The 6,896-nt window shown below is 29.5% G+C and overlaps 1 pseudogene; it reads right to left on the reverse strand.

Annotated features, from left to right (window-relative positions):
* Positions 1-1,052, reverse strand: part of LOC115980846 — a 16,702-nt pseudogene extending 15,650 nt beyond the window's left edge.
* Between the last annotated feature and the right edge of the window lie 5,844 nt (positions 1,053-6,896).

The raw sequence follows: 6,896 nt of genomic DNA on the forward strand, positions 1-6,896 counted from the left end.
CAGCAAGTTCTCAATATTGAGATAGTTTGCAGCCATGATGAGATGAAAGAGAAAGTCTTGATCAACATCAAGAAACTCAGCTTCATACTTCTTGAGTTTTTCCTTCTCTTCTTTCTTGTTGTCCTCCTCGTCTTTCATGTCCAAGTGGGTCTTGCACCACTCTTATCACCTTGGCTAGGGTTTTACCATCCAAGTTTGGCAAAGGGATAACGTTCTTGGCGCACCCATCATCCACCAAGTTCTTGATGGCTAAAGATTGAACGGCCACACGCTCTTCAACCTCGAATATTTCATTGTCTGAGCTCCTCAACGTATAAAGATAGAGAATCTAGACGATTGTGTTGTATACCTATAAAGCTAGAGAGATTGCTAGCGTAGCTGCGTAGAGAATACAAAGGAAGAGCGGGGACAAGTATATATGCTATATATAGAGGGTTATGGAGTCCCATTGTGTCTATGATTACTACACAGATAGGGATTGTGGCAATGTCGGTGTATCAATTATATCAAGCCAACTCCGGGTTTATGTAGGCATTGAATAAGCGTTGACAAATATGCTCAAGGAATAGGAGGGGGAAAATTTTTTTGGTTATACTTATATATACTTTTTATTTTGGAAAAAGTTAAAGTATGCCCTAAGACATTAATTTAGAAAATATTTTCAAAAATTTTTATGAAAAAAGAAAAAAGTAACTAAATTTTTTTTTATAGTAATTTATATTTTTCATAAAAGTAGTATTAAAACTTTCCTAAAATAACCGATTAAAAAATATCCTAAAGACACCTCAGAAACTTTTATTTTTACCGGATGGATGAACATATTTATAAGGGCAAAATATAATTAGCACCCCTAAGGTTTAGGCTAATGCCAGCCAGTCCAAAATTTTTAAAATTAACTAACTTAGTGCCTAATCACCATGAGAGAAGAAAAAAGAAAAAAAGAAACTATTTTTTTTTTTTTTTTACAGTGATTTATATTTTTCAAAAAATTGGTATTAAAACTTTTCTAAAACGATGAATTAACAAATGTTCTAAAGGTACCTCAAAGCCATTTATTTTTATTAGATAGATGGATGAACATATTTATAAGGGTAAATTATAGTAAACACCTCTAAAGTTTAGGCTAATACCAGCCAATCCAAAATTTTCAAAATTGACTAATTGGTCCATCTTAGGGTCCAAGTTGGGTTTTGGGAAAGTTGGTTAATTTTGAAAGGTCTTGCACCTGACTAGAATTGGCCCAAATCCTAGGAGTGTTAATTGTATTTTACCCAAACACTTTAAGCTATATTGAGTGGAGTTGCCAATGTGATAGCATCTTACAAAAATCTATAGTGGAAAAAAAAAAGGATAGATCCAGTATCTCACTAATTAGTACAACTTATTGGTTGGTTTATGAAAAATTACATGGAACTATATATGTTATTTTCTACTGAGGAGATGCTATATATAAAAAATGCAAGGCTTCTTTTTCAAAATGAAAAAAAAAAAAAAAAATGAGGGAGAGGAGGGTGGGTGTTCAAATAGTGCAATGTATAGGTTGCGGGTTTGCTGGTGTATCAAGTGGTGAGAAGTACAATCTGAATGAGTTGAGGATTTTTTTAGGACAAAGTTTAATTATAAAATTAGTTGTAATCTAAGGCCACAACCTTCCTCAATATCATTAACATTACTACATATTTCGAAAATCTAATCGTTAGATTTCATGTTTTTTATGCTCGTAATATACATGTCAAATTTTATGTCAATCAAATATTATTTACTATATGATTTATAATATTATATTTTATGCATAATTTTTAACTAAAAAAAAATTGCAATTTAAACAATTTATTGATGACATAGCTATTGAACTTTAATTTTCTATAAATTTTACAAGTATGGAGAGTATAAGAAAAAAAAATGTAATCCAATGATAGATTTGTCAAAATTCACATCCAATAAAAAGATATAAAGTAAAATTGTAATTTTAGGCTATAATCAATTTTGTAACTAAATTTTGTCCTTGTTTTTAAGAGTAATCTTCTGAAAGTGAATCTTATGGTGACAATTCATTTGTAGATATTATCGCCCTAATTTAAGAGACATGTGTGAGAATTCCAACTCAATGGATTATTCCCCTAATTTAAGAGACTTACATGTGTGAGAATTACAACTCAATGGACCACTTAGATTCTTTTTTTCAATGGATATAGACAATGCCGACTCAATATAATTTAAGATCTAAGACAAAATCTTTAAATTTTCATTTTAATATTACTTAAATAATATTTATTTTATTAACGACCAATTTAAAATTAATTAATATTCTATATTATAAGTTTTTTATTTAAAACTCATTATTCTTACTATTCAGTATGACTAATTCATTTGGACGATGCTAATGATACTACAAATTTGTAAAGAAAATAAATAATAAAAATAAAAACCTTACAAATGAACTTTATTAATCAAATATTCAAATTGCATGAAATATTTAAATAAAATCAAATTACAAGGTGTCCTAGATACAATGTAAGAGAAAGAAAACTACAAAGTTGTATTTTATAATTACATTCTAAAAAAGTAAAAGTGAAAATTAGACCCCAAAAAAACACCTAATTAATCTACATCTATATTCTAATAACTAAAGCTTGGGGGCTAAGTTACATATATGTTGGGAAGTTGCTAGGCTTCCGACTTTACCTATCTTTTTTTTTTTTTTTTGAACCAATTCCGACTTTACCTATCTAATATTGTACAATGGCCAAAATAAATTCACTTAATTGTCATACAACTACTAAACAAGACCATAAAAATGGAAAAATAATTATTCTAGAGATAAATTGTTCTCATAACTAAAATAAATGAAGGCTGCTAAACAAAAGCACATTGAATGATAACACACTAAAAAAAGAAAGAAAGAAAGAAACATAAGCATGCAATGCAACCTATTTTAAGATTACATGAAAATGTGAGAATTTGAAAGTATGTCCTAGATATCGTTTCTACTTGATGGATGAGCATGTTCACTTATAATCATAAAAATTCACCTTGGGTATTAAATCTTAAAATGTTATCATCTAGCCTATTCCTCATTATTTCATATGAATCTCTCTCATTTTTTTCTTTTTGATAAGGAATCACTCTCTTTTCAATCCTAAGAAAACACATATATCTATCCTAGATGACATGTTCGTCATGCTATAAAATAATAATAATTATTATTATATATTTTTTTCTTGATTATATTAGATGCAAGATCAAGAACACATATTGCAAATTCGATGAAAAATGCGCGAACATGTTGTTCCACGTGCTAAATTCATGTTTAAGACAAATATATTTTATATCGCTACCCTAACCTAGAGAGTGATTTTATACCACACAGATATACAACGCTACATGGGAAATGCATGCAAACATGACTATATATGATAGAATCTACAATTGTAATGAATTAATCGTGTGAAAAATGCTATGCATGAATATGTGAAGAGCATGGTTATAACACATATAACATAGAAAAATACATCTAAATTGAACATGTAACAACTAAAGATCTCATAAGTTTACAACTATTCCCTAAGATAGATTTTAGGGTTAAAACAACATGTGATAATCAAGAAAATATATACATTTTTTTTCCATTTTATGAAAATGAAAAATAGCTAAAAGAAATCCTAATTAACAAAAAAAAAAAAAGCCTTATCTGCACGCACTCGAAGATGCAGCGAATATTTGAAGCTGCATGAGCATGAACAGATCACTTGACTAATGACTATGGATTTGATTTCTATGCCTTCTTGCAAACTTTCTCTTTTGAAGTAAGGGTGGCAATTTTTATCCATATCAAGAAAAAAATTACCGAAATTTCTTGGAAACCTATAAAATGACCGAAATACTCTTGGAATCTTTAATTTATCAAAAATACCTTCGAAAATCCAAAATACCCCAAACCTCTATTTTGGTAATTTTAGATGTTTCAAGTGTATTTTGGTCATCTTACAGGTTTAGGGGTATTTTGGTCGTTTTAAAGGTTTCAAGGGTATTTTGGTTATTTTAAATATTTTGAGGGGGTATTTTGGCTGTTTTAGAGGTTAAGGGCTATTTTGGTTAGGTTTCGGGGTATTTTTGGTAATTTTTGAGGTTTTGGGTTATTTTTGATCATTTTAGAGGTTTTGGGTGTATTTTGGTCATTCTTTAGGTTTAGAGTGTATTTTTACCATCTCATAGGTTTTAAGGGCATTTTTGTCACTTTATAGGTTTTAGGGGGGTATTTTTGTCATTTTATAGGTTTTGGGGGGTATGTTGGTAGTTTTTAAGTTTTAGGGGTATTTTAGTCATTTTTTAAGGTTTTGGGGGTATATCCATCATTTTTTAAGTTTTGGGGGTATTTTGGTCATTTTCTATGTTTCGGGGATATTTTGGTCATTTCAGAGGTTTTGGGGGGTAGTTTGCTAATTTTAGAGATATTGGGGGTATTTTGCTCATTTTCGTGGTTTTTAAGCATATTTGGTGATTTTAGAGATATTTTTTTCATTTTATAGGTTTCATGGGTATTTTGCTCACTTTAGATATTTTGGGAATATTTTGGTAATTTTAGTGGTTTTTAAGCATATTTGGTGATTTTAGAGATATCAGGGGTGTTTTGGTTATTTTTTAGGTTTCATAGGTATTTTTCTCATTTTAGAAATCTTGGAGATATTTTGGTCATTTTAGTGGTTTTTGAGCATATTTGGTGATTTTAAAGATATTGGAGGTATTTTGGTCATTTTAGATGTTTTTTGGGTATTTTCCTTATTTTAGAGATTTTGGCAATATTTTGCCCATTTTAGTGGTTTTTGAACATATTTGGTGATTTTAGAGATATTGGAGGTATTTTGGTCATTTTAGAGCTTTCATGGGTATTTTGCTCATTTTAGAGATTTTAAGGATATTTTAGGGATAATTTTGGATGTTCGAGGGTATATTGGTAATTTTGAAAGTGTAGGGGTATTTGTTATTTAAGGGTATTTTGGTTATTTTAGAGGTTAAGTATTTTTAGAGATATTTGGGTCACATGGGGTTAAATGGATGGATTACTAATTAAATGGGTTAGGTGGATAATGGGTAATTAATTTATATATAAACGGGTCATAAATGGATTAATGGATAATTACACACCCAATCCATTTATGACCTAACCCACTCATTTGCCACCTATACTTTGAACTCCTTCAAACCAAACTTCGTCTTCTCTTTGGTTTCACATACTCACCTTATGGATTCGTTGTGTAAGTATATGTGTTTTTCTTGGATGTTTCACTCTGTTTAATGAAGATAACTATGATTCTACCTAAAAAATGGCTTGGTTTCATGTTAATGTAACCTTAATGATTATTTAATTTCTTTTATAATTTTTATTACAAGTTGTAAGAAACATGTAAATGTTTACCTTGAATTTTCACAACTAATTCTATGCATGGCATACATTTATTTCACATGCTATATATGATAGTGAGATTGAGAGATTTCAAATGACATGTCAAATTCCTTCTCAAAAAAAAGAAAAAAAGAAAAGAAAAAAAAAAAAAGACATTTCAAATTCGAACACAATGGAAATGGTACCATTTGATGTAATGTCCTTAGGTGGCCTAGAGTGGTGAAATAAAAATTTATAGGATAAATTTAAAATAATATTTTACTTCATTTTATTTTTCACTCTATGTTCCCAATAATGCAGAGCTTCAAGTTGGAGAAATCATCTAAGGATATATATATATATCAAATGCTCTGTGATTTCCAAGAACACAAGAAAAGTAACCTTGAATGATGTATTGATTACTAGTTCTATTGCATTGGATTATTGCTCCATGTTATATATATATGGTACTTATCTTAAAATGAAAATGTCTAATTGTTCACATGGGCTTGATTTTGTACCATCTAAATGTCAGTTGAAGTGGGCAACAAAATGTGTACGTAATGGCATGACTTATCTATGTCACGAAGATGGCAATAAGCAACAAAACAACACTGAAATGTTGGGAAAGACAGTCATATATAGAAGGAACTGAATGGGTGGATGGAAATTGAGCTGGGGGGGTTGTTTAGTGATGAAACTTATGAGGACGTGAAGATGAGTTTGATGGAGGTTATAAGGGTCATCAATAATTAAAGTAGGGCTCAGCTAGCATTCAAGGAATTAAAAGGCCTAAAGACTGATGAAGGCATGTTTGTTTTAAAAGTAAGGGAGAAAGAGTACTACAAAGGTTATACGAAACAAAAAGAAAAAGTTATAAAGGTGTTTCTTTTTTCATTTTATGTGTGTACATGTTTTGATTGATTCTTTCATTTGTTTTATGTGTACTCTAGAGTGCAGATGTGTCCGGTGATGGAAGATGGTAGAAGATAAAAGATGTTGCTTTTGGTTGCTAGGAAAGGAAAGGAATTTTGTAATCAATGTTCCTATTTTACACAAGATTTGAAATATAAAGAATAGGAAGGAATTACTCTTGGTCAATGTGCTTATATCTTATCTACTAGGTAGGCACAGCCATGCACGCGTAAAATTTGTCACCTTTTTATTTATTTATTTTTTTTTTTTTTGACAACAGTTTGATTTTACCAATTATAATATATAAATAAAAAAATAAATAATATTAGTATTAAGTTCACGTAGATGTGAATGTAATTAATGTTAGTTTAATTGAAATTTACCACTTTAATAAGTTGCAAAAAAATTTATATAGTTATTATTTGGAGAATAATGTTTCTTCTTTTTATAACTTTTGGGCATGTGTCCCCATTAAATTGTAGGTCTAATACCATCAAGTTTTGAAGTAGTATTTCATCAACGAGTGTGCAACTTTTTTTTGTTTTTGTTTTGTTTTGTTTTCTTTTTTTTTTTTTTTTTTTTTTTTTTTTTTTTTTTT

The sequence above is a fragment of the Quercus lobata genome, chromosome 3 (assembly GCF_001633185.2).
Source record: "Quercus lobata isolate SW786 chromosome 3, ValleyOak3.0 Primary Assembly, whole genome shotgun sequence".
Taxonomy (NCBI): Eukaryota; Viridiplantae; Streptophyta; class Magnoliopsida; order Fagales; family Fagaceae; genus Quercus; species Quercus lobata.